The sequence below is a fragment of the Dipodomys merriami genome, unplaced genomic scaffold (genome assembly GCF_024711535.1).
Source record: "Dipodomys merriami isolate MVZ:Mamm:240054 unplaced genomic scaffold, mDipMer1.0.p SCAF_27, whole genome shotgun sequence".
NCBI lineage: Eukaryota > Metazoa > Chordata > Mammalia > Rodentia > Heteromyidae > Dipodomys > Dipodomys merriami.
The window spans coordinates 21,641,891-21,658,913 of NW_027204159.1; positions in this window are offsets into that span (position 1 = coordinate 21,641,891).

Consider the following 17,023-nt stretch of genomic DNA (forward strand, 5'->3'; position numbering starts at 1 on the left):
AGAGTTACGGTGAGGTTGATGGTGAGGGTGAGGTTGAGGGTTAGATTTACGGTGAGATTTAGGGTGAGTTTTAGGGTTAGGGTTAGGTTGAGGGTGAGGATTAGTTTTAGAGTTAGGATTAGTGGGAGGGTTAGGGTGAGGGTTAGGGATAGGTTGATTTTTGGGGATAGGGTTAGGGTTAGGATTAGGGTTAGGATGAGGGTGAGTGTGAGGGTTAGGGTTAGGGTTAGGCTTAGGCTTAGGGTTAGGCTGAGGGTGAGGTTGTGGGTGAGGGTTAGTGTTACAGTGAGGATTAGGGTTAGGGTATGGGTTAGGATGAGTGTTAGGGTTACAGTGAGGGTGAGGGTTAGCGTTAGGGTGAGGGTTACAGTTAGGTTTAGGGTTAGGGTGAGGGTGAGTGTGAGGTTTAAGGTTAGGCTTAGGCTTAGTCTTAGGGTTAGGCTGAGGGTGAGGTTGGGGGTGAGGGTTAGTGTTACAGTGAGGGTGAGGATTAGGGTTAGGGTGAGGGTTAGGATGAGGGTTAGAGTTACAGTGAGGGTGAGGGTTAGGGTTAGGGTGAGGGTTAGGGTTAGGGTTACGGTTAGGGTGAGGGTGAGGGTTAGGATTAGGTTTAGAGTTAGGTTTATTGTTAATGTTATGGTTAAGGTTACTTTTGGAGTCAGGGTGAGTCTGAGGGTGAGGGTTAGGGTTAGGATTAGGGTTAGGGTGAGGGTGAGATTGAGGGTGAGGGTTAGGGTTAGGGTGATGGTTAGTGTTACGGTTAGCTTGAAGGTTAGGATGAGGTTTAGGGATAGATTGAGTGTTAGGGTGAGGGTGAAGGTAAGGGTAAAGTGGAGGTTTAGGCTGTGGGTGAGGGTTAAGGTAAGGGTGAGGCTTAGGGTTAGGGTGAGGGTTAGGGTAAGTGTGAGGGTTAGGGGTGAGTGTGAGGGTGAGGGTTAGATTGTGGATTAGGGTTAGGTTTAGTGTGAGGTTTAGGGTGAGGATAAGGGTTTAGGGTTAGGTGAGGATAAGAGTTAGAATTAGGGTTAGGGTGAGGGCTAGGGTGAGGGTGGGGGTTAGGTTTAGGGTTAGGGTGAGGTTTAGGGTTAGGGTGAGTGTTAGGGTTAGTGTGAGGGTTAGTGTTAGGGTTACGGTTAGTGTTAGGGTGGGGTAAGTGTTAGGGTGATGGTTAGGGTTAGGGTGAGGGTTACAGTTAGGTTGAGGGTTAGGGTTCGTGTTAGGGTTATTTTTAATTTTAGGTTTAGGGTTACTTTGAGGGTGAGGCTGAGGGTGAGGTTTAGGGATAGGGTTAGGGTGAGGTTTAGGGTTAGGATTAGGGTTAGAGTTAGGGTTAGTGTTAGAGTGAGGTTTAGGGTTAGAGTTAGGCTTAGGGTGAGGGTTAGGTTGAGGGTTAGGGTTAGGGTTAGTGTTAGGTTAGGGTTAGGGTTAGTGTTAGGTTAGGGTTAGGGTGAGGGTGAGGGTTAGTGTGAGGGTTAGGGTTAGAGTTAGGGTTAGGGTTAGGATTAGGGTTAGGGTGAGGGTGAGTGTGTGGGTTAGGGTTAGGTTTAGGATTAGGTTTAGGGTTAGGCTGAGGGTGAGGTTGAGGGTGAGGGTTAGGTTTAGGGTGAGTGTTAGGATTAGGGTTAGGGTGAGGGTTAGGGTTAGGATTAGAGTTAGGCTGAGGACTAGGTTGAGGGTTAGGGTTAGGATTTGGGTGAGGGTTAGGATGAGGTTTAGGGTTAGAATTAGGGTTAGGGTGAGGGCAAGGGTGAGGGTGAGGGTTAGGGTTAGCATTATGGCGAGGTTTAGGATTATGGTTAGGTTTAGGGTTAGGGTGAGGGTTAGGTTTAGGATTACAGTGAGGGTGAGGTTTAGGGTTAGGGTGAGGGTTTGTGTTAGGTTTAGGGTGAGAGTGAGGTTTAGGGTTAGAGTTAGAGTTAGTGTTAGGGTTAGCTTAGGGTGAGGGTTAGGGTGAGGATTAGAGTTCGGGTTAGGCTTAGGCTTAGGCTTAGGCCGAGTTGGGGGTGAGGGTTAGGCTTAGGGTTAGGGTGAGGGTTAGGGTTAGGTTTAAGGTGAAGTTTAGGATGAGGTTTATGGTTATGGTTAGGGTTAGGGTTAGTTTTAGGGTTAGGATTATGGTTAGGTTTAGTGTTAGAGTTAGGGTGAGGGTTAGGGTTAGGGTTAGGGTTAGGTTTAGGATTAAGGTTAGGGTTAGAGTTATTGTTAGTTTTATGGTTAGTGTGAAGTTTGGGGTGAGGGTGAGGCTCAGGGTGAGGGTTCTGTTTAGTGTTAGGGTTTGGGTTAGGGTTAGTATTAATGTTAGGGTTAGGGTTAGAGTTACGGTCATGGTGAGAGTGAGGGTGAAGTTAGGGTGAGGTTTAGGGTTAGGGTTAGGGTTAGGATTAGGGTGCTGGTGAGGTTTAGGGTTAGAGTTAGGGTGAGGGTGAGGGTTAGGGTGAGGGTTAGGGTTAGGTTTAGTGTTAGCATTAGGGTTAGGGTGAGGGTTAGGTTGAGGTTTAGGGATAGGGTTAGGTTTAGGATTAGGGTTAGGGTGAGGGTGAGAATTAAGCTTAGGATTAGGCTTAGGGTGAAGCTGAGGGTGAGGCTGGGGGTGAGGATTAGGGTTAGGGTGATGGTTAGGGTTAGGGTTAGTGTTATTGTTAGGGTTAGGGTTAGAGTGAAAGTGAGGGTGAGGGTGCAGGTAGGGTTTGGGTTAGTGTTAGGCTGAGGTTTAGGGTTAGGTTTAGAGATAGGGTTAGGATGTGGGTGAGGTGTAGGGTTAAAGTTAGGGTTAATGTTAGGATTAGGCTTAGGGTTAGGATGAGGGTGAGGGTGGGCGTGAGGATTAGGGTTAGGGTTAGGGTTAGAGTTAGGGTTAGGGTTAGGGTTAGGGTAAGGGTTAATGTTAGTGTTATGGTTAGGTTTAAGTTTGCAGTGAGCGTGAGGCTGAGGGTGAGGTTTATGGTTAGGGTTATGGTTATGGTTAGTGTTATTTTAGGGTTAGGGTTAGAATTACGGTGAAGGTGAGGGTGAGAGTGAGGGTTAGGGTTAGGTGAGATTTAAGGTGAGGTTTAGGGTTAGGGTTAGGTTGAGGGTGAGGATTAGGTTTAGAGTTAGGGTTAGTGGGAGGGTTAGGGTGAGGGTTAGGGTTAGGTTGATTTTTAGGGATAGGGTTAGGGTTAGGATTAGGGTTAGGGTGAGGGTGAGTGTGAGGTTTAGGGTTAGGCTTAGGCTTAGTCTTAGGGTTAGGCTGAGGGTGAGGTTGGGGGTGAGGGTTAGTGTTACAGTGAGGGTGAGGATTAGGGTTAGGGTGAGGGTTAGGATGAGGGTTAGAGTTACAGTGAGGGTGAGGGTTAGGGTTAGGGTGAGGGTTAGGGATAGGATTACGGTTAGGGTGAGGGTGAGGGTTAGGATTAGGGTTAGAGTTAGGTTTATTGTTAGTGTTATGGTTAAGGTTACTTTTGGAGTGAGGCTGAGGCTGAGGGTGAGGGTTAGGTTTAGGATTAGAGTTAGGGTTAGGATTAGGGTTAGGGTGAGGGTGAGATTGAGGGTGAGGGTTAGGGTTAGGGTGATGGTTAGTGTTACGGTTAGCTTGAAGGTTAGGATGAGGTTTAGGGATAGATTGAGTGTTAGGGTGAGGGTGAAGGTAACGGTAAAGTTGAGGGTTAGGCTGTGGGTGAGGGTTAAGATAAGGGTGAGGGTTAGGGTTAGGGTGAGGGTTAGGGTAAGTGTGAGGGTTAGGGGTGAGTGTGAGGGTGAGGGTTAGATTGTGGATTAGGGTTAGGTTTAGTGTGAGGTTTAGGGTGAGGATAAGGGTTTAGGGTTAGGTGAGGATAAGAGTTAGAATTAGGGTTAGGGTGAGGGCTAGGGTGAGGGTGGGGGTTAGGGTGAGGTTTAGGGTTAGGGTGAGTGTTAGGGTTAGTGTGAGGGTTATTGTTATGGTTACGGTTAGTGTTAGGGTGGGGGTAAGTGTTAGGGTGATGGTTAGGGTTAGGGTGAGGGTTGCAGTTAGGTTGAGGATTAAGGTTCGTGTTAGGGTTATTTTTATTTTTAGGTTTATGGTTACGTTGAGGGTGAGGCTGAGGGTGAGGGTTAGGGTTAGGGTTAGGGTAAGGTTTATGGTTAGGATTAGGGTTAGGTTTAGGGTGAGGTTTAGGGTTAGATAGGCTTAGGATGAGGGTTAGGTTGAGGGTTAGGGTTAGGGTTAGTGTTAGGTTAGGGTTAGGGTGAGGGTTAGTGTGAGGGTTAGGGTTAGAGTTAGGGTTAGGGTTAGGATTAGGGTTAGGGTGAGGGTGAGTGTGTGGGTTAGGTTTAGGGTTAGGCTTAGGGTTAGGCTGAGGGTGAGGTTGAGGGTGAGGGTTAGGTTTAGGGTGAGTGTTTAGTATTAGGGTTAGGGTGAGGGTTAGGGTGAGGGTTAGAGTTAGGATTAGGGTTAGGCTGAGGGCTAGGGTAAGTGTGAGGTTTAGGATTATGGTTAGGGTGAGGTTTAGGGTTAGGGTTAGGTTGAGGGTGAGGTTTAATTTTAGAGTTAGGGTTAAGGTGAGGGTTAGGTTTAGGGTTAATGTTACGGTTAGTGTTAGGGTTAGGGTGAGGGTTATGGTTATGGTTAGGATTAGGATTAGGGTTAGGGTGAGGGTGAGTGTGAGGATTAGGGTGAGGGTTAGGCTTAGGCTTAGGGTTAGGGTGAGGGTGAGGGTGAGGGTGAAGGTGAGGGTTAGGGATAGGGTGAGGGTGAGGTTAAGGTTTAGAGTTAGTGTTAGTGTGAGGGTTAGTGTGAGAGTGAGTGTTAGGGTTAGGTTGTGGGTGAGGGTTAGGTTTAGGGTGATGCTTAGGGTTATGGTCACGGTGAGGGTTCGGATGAGGGTTAGGGTTAGTGTGAGGGTTAGGGTGAGGGTGAGAGTAAGGGTAAATGTGAGGGTTAGCCTGAGAGTGAGGATTACGGTTACGGTGAGGGTTAAGGTTAGGGTTAGGGTTAGGGTTAGGGTTAGCGTGATGGTGTAGTTTAGATTGAGGATTAGTTTTTGTGGTTAGTGTGAGGTTTATAGTGAGGATGAGGGTTAGGGTTACGTTGAGGGCTAGGGTGAGGGTGAGGGTTAGGGTTTGTGTGAGTGTTAGGGTTAGGGTGATCATTAGGGTTAGTGTGAGGGTTAGTGTTAGGGTTAGGGTTGGTGTTAGGGTGTGGGTTAGGGTTAGGGTGAGGTTTTTGGTTAGAATGAGTGTTAGGGTTAGGTTTAGGGTTATTTTTAGGGTTATGGTTAGGGTTCGGATGAGGGTCAGGGTTAGGATTAATGTTAGGGTGAGGGTGAGGGTGAGGGTGAGGATTAGGATTAGGGTTAGGCTTAGGCTTAGAGTTAGGCTGAGGCTGAGGGTGAGGTTGAGGGTTAGGATTAGCATGTTGGTTAGGGTCATGGTTAGGGTGAGGGTTAGGAGGAGGTTTAGGCTTAGGGTGAGGGTTAGGTTGAGGGTGACAGTAAGGGTCAAGGTGAGGTTTAGGGTGAGGATTAGGGTTAGGGTTAGGGTGAGGGTGAGGATAAGATTGAGGATTAGTGTTAAGGTTAGAGTGAGGTTTAGGGTGATAATGAGGGTTAGGGTTAGGGTGAGGGCTAGGGTGAGGGTGAGGGTTAGGGATAGGGTTAGGTTGAGTTTTATGGTTAAGGTGATGGTTAGGGTTAGTGTGAAGGTTAGTGTTAGGACTAGGGTTAGTTTTAGGGTGTGGGTTAGTGTTAGGTTGAGTTATAGCGTTAGGGTGAGGGTTATGGTTAGGGTTAGTGTTAGTGTTAAGTTTAGGGTTAATGTTAAGGTTACAGTTAAGGTTACGTTGAGGGTGAGGGTTAGGGTAAGGGTTAAGTTTAGGGTGAGGCTTAGGTTTAGGATTAGGGTTAGAGTTAGGGTTAGGGTGAGTGTGAGGTTTAGGTTTAGAGTTAGTGTTAGGGGGAGGGTTAGGGTGAGGGTAAGGTTTAGGTTTAGGATGAGGGTTAGGGTAACAGTGAGGGTTAAGGTGAGGATGAGGGTTATGCTTAGCATTAGGGTTAGGGTGAGGGTTAGGGTGAGGGTTAGGATGAGGGTTAGAGTGAGGGTAGGGTTAAGGTTAGGGTGAGGGTTAGGGTTAGTGTGAGGGTTAGGTTTACGGTTAGGGTTAGGGTTAGGGTGAGGGTTAGTGTGGGGGTGAGGGTTAGGGTTAGGGTTTGGGTGAGGGTTAGGTTTACATTTAGGGTTGGGGTTAGGTTGAGGGTTAGGGTGAGGGTTAGTTTTAGGGTTAGGGTTATAATGAGGTTTAGGGTGAGGGTGAAGTTCAGGGTTAGGGTTAGGGTGAGTGTGAGGGCTAGGGTGAGGTTTAGGATGAGGATGAGGGTGAGGCTTAGTGTAAAGTTAAGGGTTATGGTTAGGTTTAGGGTTAGGATTAGGGTTAGAGTGAGGGCTGGGGTGATGATGAGAGTTAGGTTTAGGGTTAGGCTTAAGGTGAGGATTAGGTTTAGGGTGTGGGTTAGGGTGAGGGTAAGTTTTAGAGTGAGGGTTAGTTTGAGAGTGAGTGTTAGGATTAAGGTTAGGGTGAGGGTTAGTATGAGGATTAGGATTAGGGTGAGGGTGAGGTTTATGGTTAAGGTTAGGGTGAGGGTTAGGGTTGGGGTGAGGGTTAGGGTTACGGTTAGGGTTATGGAGAGGGTGAGGGTGAGAGTAATGGTGATGGTTAGGGCAAGGTTTAGGGGTAGGGTGAGGGTGAGTGTTAGGGTTAGGATTAGGATTAGGGTTAGGGTTAGGCTGAGGGTGAGGATGTGGGTGAGGATGGGGGTTAGGCTTAGGTTTAGGGTTTGGTTTAGGGTAAGGATTAGGGTTAGTGTGAGGGTTAGATTTAGCATTAAGGTTATAGTGAGGGTAAGGGTTAGGGTGAGGATTAGTGTGAGGGTGAGGGTTAGGGTTAAGGTTATGGTTAGGGTGAAGGTTAGGGTTAGTGTTAGGGTTAGGGTTTGGGTTAGGCTGAGGTTTAAGGTTAGGGTTAGGGTTCGGGTGAAGTTTAGGGTGAGGGTGAGGGTTACGGTTAGGGTGAGGTTTAGGGTTAAGCTGAGGGTTAGGGTTAGGGTTAGGGTTATGGTGAGGGTGAGGGTAAGGGTTAGGGTGAGTGTTAGGGTGCGAGTGAGTGTTAGGGTTAGCGTTAGGGTTATGGTAAGAGTTAGGGTTAGGGTTAGGTTTAGGGATAGGGTTAGAGTGTGGGTGAGGTTTAGTGTTAGGGGTGGGGTGAGGGTTATGTTTAGGCTGAGGGTTAGGGTTAGGTGAGGGTGAGGGTGAGGGTTAGGTTTAGGGTTAGGGTTAGGGTTAGGATGAGGGTGAGGGTTAGGGTTAGGACTAGGTTTAGGGTTAGGGTGGGGTTTAGGGTTAGTATTAGTGTTAGGATTAGGGTTAGGGTGAGGGTAAGGGTTAGGGTGAGGGTTAGGTTGAGGTTAGGGTTAGGGTTAGGGTTAGGGTGAGGGTTAGGTTCAGAGGTAGGGTTAGGGTTAGGGTTAGGGTGAGTGTTAAGGTGAGTGTTAGGGTTAGGTTGATGGTTAGGGTTAGGTTGAGGGTTTGGGTGAAGATGAGCATTAGGGTTATGTTTAGTTTTAGGATGAGGATGAGGAGTAGGGTTATGGTGAGTGTTAGGGTGAGGGTGAGACTGAGGGTGAGTGTTAGGGTAAGGGTTAGTGTTAGTGTTAGGGTTAGGGTGATGGTTAGGGTGAGGTTGAGGGTTAGGGTTAGGGTGAGGTTTAGGGTTAGGGTGAGGGTTAGAGTTAGGATTAGGGTTAGAGTGAGGGCTAGAGTGAGGGTGAAGGTTAGGGCTAGAATTAGGGTTAGGGTGAGGGTCAAGGTTAGGGTTAGGGTAAAGTTTAGGGTGAGTGTTAGGGTGAGTGTTAGGGTTAGGGTGAGGGTTAGGATAAGTGTGAGAGTTAGGGTGAGGCTAAGGTTAGGGTGAGGGTTAGGGTGAGACTGAGGGTTTGGGTGAAGATGAGCATTAGGGTTATGTTTAGGTTTAGGATGAGGATGAGGAGTAGGGTTATGGTGAGTGTTAGGGTGAGGGTGAGACTGAGGGTGAGTGTTAGGTTAAGGGTTAATGTTAGGGTTAGGGTTAGGGTGATGGTTAGGGTGAGGTTGAGGGTTAGGGTTAGGGTGAGGTTTAGGGTTAGGGTGAGGGTTAGAGTTAGGATTAGGGTTAGGTTGAGGGCTAGAGTGAGGGTGAAGGTTAGGGCTAGGATTAGGGTTAGGGTGAGGGTCAAAGTTAGGGTTAGGGTAAAGGTTAGGGTGAGTGTTAGGGTGAGTGTTAGGGTTAGGGTGAGTGTTAGGATAAGTGTGAGAGTTAGGGCGAGGCTAAGGTTAGGGTGAGGGTTAGGGTGAGACTGAGGGTTAGGGTTAGTGTTAGGGTTAGGGGGAGGGTCAGGGTGAGGATTAGGGTTAGCGTTAGGGTTATGGTTAGGTTGAGGTTTATGGTTACGATTAGGGTGAGGGTTAGGGTTAGGGTGAGGGTTAGGATTACGGTTAGGGTTATGGTGAGTGTGTGGTTGAGGGTGAGGTTTAGGGTTAGGGTTAGGGTGAGGGTGAGGGTTAGGCTTAGGATTAGGGTTACAGTTTGGATTAGGCTGAGGTTGAGGTGTGGGTCAGGGTGGGGGTTAGGGTTATGTGAGGGTTAGGGTTATTGTGAAGGTAAGGGTTAGGTTTAGGTTTAGGGTGAGGCTAAGGGTTAAGGTGAGGGTTATGGTGAGGGTGAGGGTTAGGGTTAAGATTAGAGTTAGGGTGAGGCTTAGGTTGAGGGTTAGGGTTAGGGTTAGGGTGAGGTTTAGGTGAGGGTTACGGCTAGGGTTAGGGTGAGGGTTATGGTGATGGTTAGGGTTAGGGTGAAGTTTACGGTTAGGGTGAGGGTTAGGGTGAGGGTGAGGGTTATTGTTAGCGTTAGGGTTAGGGTGAGTTCTAGGATTAGGGTTAGGGTGAGGTTTATGTTCAGGGTTAGGGTTAGGGTTAAAGTGAGGGTTAGGTTTAGAGTGAGGTTAGGGTTATGTTTAGGGTAATTGTTAGGGTTAGTGTTGGGTGAGGTTTACATTGAGTGGTAGGGTTAGGGAAAAGTTTAGGGTGAGTGTTAGTGTGAGGGTTAGGGTTAGGTTTAGGGTTATCGTGAGGGTAAGGGTTAGGGGGAGGTTTAGGGGGAGCTTGAGGGTTAGGGTTAGGGTTAGGTTTAGGGTGAGAGTTAGGGTGAGGATTAGGGTGAGTGTTAGGTTTAGGGTTAGGGTGAGGCTTAGGTTTAGGGTGATGTTTAGGGAAAGGGTGAGGTTTAGGGTGCGGGTGAGTGTTTGGTGAGGTTGAGAGTTAGGATGAGGGTTTGGGTTAGGGTTAGGATTAGGGTGAGGGCTAGGGTGAGGATGAGGGTTAGGGTCAGAGTGAGTGTGAGGGGTTGGCTTTGGTATGGGTTAGGGTGAGGGTTAGTGTGAAGATGAGGGTAAGGTTTAGAGTGAGGATTATGGTTAGGCTGAGGGTTAGGGTTAGGATTAGGATTATGGTGAGGGCTAGGGTGAGGGTGCGGTTTAGGGTTAAGGGTTAGGGTGAGGGTTTGGGTCAGGTTGAGGTGTAGCTTGAGGGGTAGGTTTAGTGTTAGGGTGAGGTTTAGGTTCACTGTGAGGGTTAGAGTTAGGGTTAGTTTTAGGGTGAGGGTAAGGTTTATGGTGAGAGTTAGGGTAAGAGTGAGGGTTAGGGTTAGCCTTAGGGTTTGGGAGAGGTGTAGAGTGAGGGTTAGTGTTAGGGTTAACTTGAGGGTAAGGTTTAGGTTGAGGTGAGGGTTAGGGTTAGGTTTAGGTTGAGAGTTAATGTCAGAGTTAGGGTTGGGGTTAGGGTTAGGGTTAGGTTTAGAGTGAGTGTTAGGGTGAGGGTAAGGGTTAGGGTGAGGGTTAGGTTTAGGGTGAGGTTTAGGGTGAAGCTGAGGGTTAGGGTTAGGGTTAGGGTCAGGGTTAGGGTCAGGGTTAGTGTTATGGTTAGGGATAGGGTGATGTTTAGGGTTAGGGTGAGGGTTAGGGTTGGGGTTTAGGTGAGGATTAGGGTGTGGGTGAGGGTTAGGGTTAGGGTGAGGGTTAGGGTGAGTGTTAGGGTTAGGGTTAGCTTTAGGATTAGGGTGAGGGGTAGGTTTACAGTTAGGGTGAATGTTAGGGCTAGTGTGAGGGGTAGGGTTAGGGTTAGGGTGAATGTTAGGGTTAGTGTGAGTGTTAGGGTTAGGGTGAGGGTAAGGATTAATGTAAGGGTTAGGTTGAGGGTGAGGGTTAGGGATAGCGTTAGGGTGAGGGTGAAAGTTGGGGTGAAGGTTAGGTTTAGGGTTAGGGTGAGCGTTAGTGTGAGGTTGAGGGTTAGGGTTAGTGTGAGGGTTAGGATTACGGTTACGGTTAGGGTTAGGGTGAAGTTTAGGGTGAGGGTGAGGGTTAGGTTGAGGGTGAGGGTTAGGGTGTGCATGAGGGTTAGGGTTAAGGTGAAGGTTAGTGTGACCGTGAGGGTAATGGTGCGGGTGAGGGTTAGGGTTAGAGTTAGGTTGAGGGTTAGGGTTAGGGTTAGGATTAGCATGAGGTTTAGGCTGAGGTGTACGGTTAGGATTAGGGTGAGGGATAGGGTTAGGTTTAGGATCAGGGTTAGTTTGTGGGTGAGGGTTAGGGTTAGGGTTAGGGTGAGGGTTAGGTTGAGGGTTAGGGTGAGGGTTAGGTTGAGGGTGAGGGTTAGGGTTAGGGTTAGGGTGAGGTTTAGGGTGTCAGTTAGGTAAAGATTAGGGTTAGGATTAGGGTGAGAGTTAGGGTGAGGTTTAGTTTTAGGGTTAGGGTTAGGGTGAGACTGCGGTAGAGGATTCGGGTTAGGGTTAGGGTTAGGGTTAGGGTTAGAATGAGGGTTAGGGTTAGCATTAGGGATAGGGTGTGTGTTAGGGTAATTTTAAGGGTGATGGTTAGGGTTAGGGTTAGCGTGAGGGTGAAGGTTAGGGTGAGGATTAGGTTTAGGGTGAGGGTTAGGGTTAGGGTTAGGGTGAATGTTATGGTTAGGGTGATGTTTAAGCTGCGGATGTGGGTTAGGGTTCGGGTGAGGGATTGGGTGAGGGTTCGGGTTAGGGTGTGGTGAGGATGAGGGTTAGGGTGAGCGTTAGTGATAGGGTGAGGATTAGGGTTAGGGTTAGGGTGAAGGTGAAGGTTAGCGTTATGGTGATGTTTAGGTTGAGGGTGAGGGTTAGGGTTAGCGTTAGGTTTAGGGTGAGAGTTAGGGTTAGGATTAGGGTCAGGGTTAGGGTGAGGGTTAGGGTGAGAGTGAGGTTTAGTGTTAGAGTGATGTTTAGGTTGAGGGTGAGGGTGAGCATTAGGGTTTGGGTGAGAGGGTTAGGATTAGAGTCAGGATTAGGGTTAGGGTTACGGTGAGGGTTAGTTTTAGGGTGATGTTTAGGGTGAGTTTGAGGGTTAAGGTGAGGGTTAGGGTGACAGTGAGGGTTAGGGTGTGGGTAAGGGTTAGGGTTAGGGTTACAGTTATGTTTAGCGTTAGGGTTAGGGTGAGGATTAGGGTTAGGTTGATGTTTAGGGTGAGGGTGAGGGTTAGGGTGAGGGTGAGGGTGAGGTTTAGGGTGAGGTGTAGGGTTAGGGTTAGGGTGAGGGTTACGTTTAGTGTGAGGGTAAGGGTGAGGTTTAGGGTTAGGGTGAGGGTTAGGGTTAGGGTTAGGGTTAGGGTGAGGGTAAGAGTTAGGGTGAGGTTTAGGGTGAGGGTGAGGGTTAGGGTTAGGGTTAGGGTTAGTGTGAGTGTTAGGGTGAGGGTAAGAGTTAGGGTGAGTGTTAGGGTGAGGGTGAGGTTTAGGGTTATGGTTAGGGTTAGTGTTAGGGTGAGGGTTAGGGTGAGGGTTAGGGTTAGGGTTAGGGTTAGTTTGAGGGATAAGGTGAGGGTGAGGGTTAGCATTAGAGTGAGGTTTAGCTTTAGGTTGAGGTTTCAGGTGAGTGTGAATGTTAGGGTTAGTGTTAGGGTTATAATTACAGTTAGGGTTAGGGTTAGGCTGAGGGTGAGGGTTAGGGTTAGGGTTAGGGTTAGGGTAAGGTTAAGTGTTAGGGTGAGTGTTAGGGTGAGGGTGAGGTTTAGGGTTCGGGTTAGGGTTAGTGTTAGGGTGAGGGTTAGGGTGAGGGTTAGGTTTAGGTTTAGGGTTAGGGTTAGGGTGAGTGTTAGGATTAGGATTAGATTTAGGGTGAGGGCTAGGGTGAGGATGAGAGTTAGGTTTAGTGTTAGACTTAGAGTGAGGATTAAGGGGAGGGGTAGGGTTAGGTTTAGGCTGAGGTTTAGTTTTAGTGTTCGGGTTAGGGTAATGGGTAGTGTTAGGTTGAGGGTAAGGTTTAGGATGAGCTTTAAGGTGAGGGTGAGGGTTAGGGTTAGCGTTAGGGTTAGGATGAGCGTTAGGGTGAGGGTGAGGGTGAGAGATAGGGTGAGGGTGAGGGTTAGGGTGTGGGAGAGTGTTAGGGTTAGGGTGAAGTTTAGTGTGATGGTGAGTGTTAGGGTGCGGGAGAGAGTTAGGGTTAGGGTTAGGGTTAGGTTGAGGTTATAGTTTAGGTTTCGGGTTAGGATTAGGGTTAGGATGAGGTTTTTGGTTAGGACTAGGGTGAGGGATAGGGTTAGTGTGAGGGTTAGGGTAAGGGTTAGGGTTAGGGTTAGGTTTAGGGTTAGGTTTAGGTTTAGGTTTAGGGTTAGGGTTAGGGTGAAGGTGAGGATTAAGGTTAGGATTAGGATTAGGGTTAAGTTTAAGCTGAGGGAGAGGGTGAGTGTGAGGGTGAGGGTTGGGGTTAGTGTGAGGGTTAGGTTTAGGGTTCGGGTGAGGGTAACTGTTAGGGTCAGGGTTAGGGTGAGGGTGAGGGTTAGGGTTAGGGTGAGGGTGAGGGTGAGTGTAAGGATTAGGGTGATGGTTAGGGTGAGGGTGAGGGTGAGGGTTATGGTGTGTTTGAGGGTTATGGTTAGAGTGAGTGTTAGCGTGACAGTGGGGGTTAGGGGGAGGGGGAGGGTTAGGGTTAGGGTTAGGTTTCGGTTTAGGGTGAGGGTTACAGTGAGGGTGAGCGTGAGATTTAGGGTTAGGGAGAGGTTTAGGGTGAGGGTGAGGGTGAGGGTTAGGGTTAGGGAGAGGGTTAGGTGAGGGTTAGAGTTAGGGTTAGGGTTATGGTGTGGGTTAGGCTGAGGGTTAGTGTTTGGGTTAGGATTAGGATTATAGTTAGGGTGAGGGTGAGGCTTTGGGTTAGGGTTAGGTTTAGGGAGAGGCTTAGGGTTAGCTTAGGGTGAGGGTTAGGGCTAGGTTGAGGATGAGGTTGAGGGTGACGGTTAGGTTGAGGGTTAGGGATAGGGTGAGGGTTACGTTGAGGTTTAAGGTGAGGGTTAGGGTTAGGGTGATGTTAGGGTGAGGGTGAGGGTGAGGGTTAGGGTGAGTGTTGGGGTTAGGTTTAGGGTTAGGGTTACGTTAAGGTGAGGGTGCGGGCAAGGGGGAGGGTTAGGGTTAGGAGTAGGGTTAGGGATAGGTTGAGGCTGAGGGTGAGTGTGAGTGTGAGGGTTAGGGTTAGGGTGAGGGTTAGGGTTAGGGTGAGGGTAAGGGGTAGGGTGAGAGTAAGGTGTCGGGAGAGGGGGAGGTTTAGGGTGTGGGTGAGGTTTAATGTTACGGTGATGGTTAGGGTGACGGTGAGGTTTAGGGTGCGGGTGAGGTTTAGGATTAGGGTTAGGGTTAGGTTGCTGTTTAGGGTGAGGGTTAGGGTTAGGATGAGGGTTAGGGTGAGGTGTAGTGTTAGGATTAGTGTGAGGGTTAGGGTTAGTGTGAGGGTTAGGGTTAGGGTTAGGGTGAGGGTGAGGGTAAGCGTTAGGGTGATGGTTAGGTTGAGGGTGAGGTTTAGGGTTAGTGTTAGGTTAGGGTGAGGGTTAGGTGAGGGTTAGGGTTAGTGTTACGGTGAGGATGAGGGTGAGGGTAAGGGTTAGGGTGAGGGTTAGGGTGAGGGTTAGGGTTAAGATTAGGGTTTGAGTTAGGATTAGGCTGAGGGTGAGGTTAAGGGTTATGGTGTGGTTGAGGGTTAGGGTTAGTGTGAGTGTTCGGGTGAGGGTTAGAGTGACCGTGAGGGTTAAGTTGAGGGTGAGGTTTAGGGTGTGGGTGAGTGTTAGGGTTAGGGTGAGGGTTAGGGCGATGGTGAGGGTTAGGGTGAGTGTGAGGCTTAGGGTTAGGGTTAGGGTGAGGGTTATGGCTAGTGTTAGGGTTAGGATGAGGGTTAGGTTTAGGGTGAGGATTAGGGTTAGGGTTAGGGTGATGTTTAGGTTGAGGGTGATCTTGAGGGTGAGGATTCGGGTTCGGGGTCGGGTGAGGGTTAGGGTGTGGGTGAGGGTTAGGTTTAGGGTGAGGGGTAGGGTAACGGTGAGGTTTAGGGTGAGGGTGAGGGTTAGGGTTAGGTTTAGGGTTAGTGTGAGGGTTAGGGTGAGGTATGCGTAATGGTTAGTGTGAGGGTTTGGGTTAGGGTGAGGGTTATGTTGAGGGCGAGGTTTAGTGTGTGGGTGAGTGTTAGGGTTAGGGTGAGGGTTAGGGTGACGGTGAGGGTTAGGGTGAGGGTGAGGGTTAGGTTTAGGTTTAGTGTTACCGTTAGGGATAGGGTGAGAGTAAGTGTTAGGGTGAGGGTTAGGGTGAGGGTGTGGGTTAGGTTTAGCGTTAGGGTTAATGTGAGGTTTAGGGTGAGGGTTAGGTTTAGGTTTAGGGTTATGGTTAGGGTGAGGTTGAAGTTTTGGTTTAGGGTGAGGCTGAGGGTTAAGGTAAGGTTGACAGATAGGGTTAGGGTTAGGGTGAGGGTGAGGGTTAGTGTGAGGGTGAGTGTTAGGGTTAGGGTTAGGGTTAGTGTTAGGGTTAGGGTTAGGGTGAGAGTAAGTGTTAGGGTGAGGGTTAGGGTGAGGGTGTGGGTTAGGGTTAGCGTTAGGGTTAAGGTGAGGCTTAGGTTGAGGATTAGGTTTAGGTTTAGGGTTAAGGTTAGGGTGAGGAGGAGTGTTTGCTTTAGGGTTAGTGTGAGGGTTAGGGTGAGGGTGAGAGTTAGGGTTAGTGTTAGGGTTAGGGTGAGTGTGGGGGTTAGGGTTAGGGTCAGGGTGAGGGTGAGGGTTAGGGTTAGGGTTAGGGTTAGGTTTAGGGTGAGGGTGAGGGTGAGGGTTAGGGTTTGGATTAAGGTTATGCTTAGGATTAGGCTGAGGGTGAGGTTGAGGGTGAGGGTTAGGGTTAGGGTTAGGGTGAGCATTAGGTTTACGGTGATGTTTACGGTGAGGGTGAGGGTTAGGGTCTGGGTGAGGTTTCGGGTGAGGGTAAGGGTTAGGGTGTGGGTTGTCACGACCACCTCGACCAGCAAGGAAGGCGCAACATCGAGCTCTTCTCTCAGCAGTATATTCTGGACCTTTGAGCATTCTTCTGACCCCGGGGAGAATCCCACTCAGCCTTAAGTACCCGCTGGGTAGCCAACCATGATACGCCAGGTGGGAGCCATCAATAGGTCCAGGTGCGCGGAAGCAAGCCAGATTCTTTGCCTTAGCCATATAAGGAGTTGTTTACCACAGAGAGCACTCGCCATCGGGAAGGCGGAGGGCGGAAACCGGTGCCATCTTTAAGGTGCGGCTGCATGCAGCTCTCTACAGTTCCCCCTTTTTGATTTTGCAACAGGCAAGAGTAGAGGTCTGATCTCTGTAGAAGAAATTTGGGACATTGTACTGATCTTCACTCAGGTGTTATCCACCCGATGATTACCAGACCCATCCGATACCCTTTTTCACAGAGGTGGGACTTAGGGCATCAACCCACATGCAATCAGACATGCTCTTCTTGGGGCCCACAACCTCGCTGGACCTCAAGTGCAGTGCTCAAGCCTCGCATCCTGTGCTCAAAAAGGGCTAGTCTTTCAGAGTAGCAAGCCATGCATGGGGGGACTGTCCTGCTTCAATGGCTGTAAAGGCTTGGATAATCATGGCTGCACTGCGACGCTGAGAACCTCTAATTTGGCAAATGCACCACAGACATACCAAGGAGGCCAATACCAGGAGGCCTGTCAGGGCTCCCAAACCCGCCCACTCCTTAAGATGATTCATGGCAGCGGAGATCCATGAAGATAACCCCTCCGCCAATCCGGCATCCACTCGGGTCGAGTTCACCATGACGATGGCAACCCTGAGCTGTTCCATCAGGCTGTCGAACTCCCCAGTTCAATTACCTAAAAGATAACTAGACAACTGTTTAGACAAATTTGCAGCGTTTTTTGAATAGGTTTTTTCCTGGGCCTGCGTTAAGGGTTGACCGTTGATGTCTTTCACAGATCGGCATTCATTTGCCCAATGCTTCCCCTTTTTACATCTAGGGCATAGCCCAGGCTGCTTAGGCTGTTGTCCCTTTCCTGTTTCTGTTACACTTCCTCTTTCAGGGCAATTACGCTTTATGTGCCCCATCTTGCCACATTTAAAGCATGCACCTGAACCTCCCCTTTCTTCTGGGTTAATTGCACCACGGCGGCAGCTAAGCCAGCATTAGTTAATGGTCCGCCCAGCTCTCTGCATACTTTCATCCATGCTTCTAGTCCCCTATTCTTATATGGGGTTATGGCGGCTCTGCATTCCTTAGTGCATTGCTCGTAAACAAGCTGTTTAATTAATGGCATGGCTGCGTCTGGTTCACCAAAAATTCTGCCAGCAGCCTCGACCATACGGGCAACAAAGTCCGAAAACGGCTCCGTAGAGCCCTGCAAGATTTTGGCGAGATTGCCACTCACCTCGCCTTTATTTGGTAAGGCCTTCCATGCCTTTATGCCAATTTTATTGATTTGTTCATAAACTTGAACTGGGTAGCCTGTCTGCTGATTGGCGAATCTCCCCTGTCCAAGCAGCATATCACTGTCCCAAGCTGGGTTTCCCGCAGTGAGGGTGAGGGTTAGGGTGAGGTGTAGGTTTAGTGACAGGGTGAGGGTTACGGTTAGTATGAGGGTTACGGTTAGGGTTAGGGTGAGGGTAAAGTTTAGGGTTAGGGTTAGGATGAGGGTTAGGTTAGGGTTAGGATTAGGGTGAG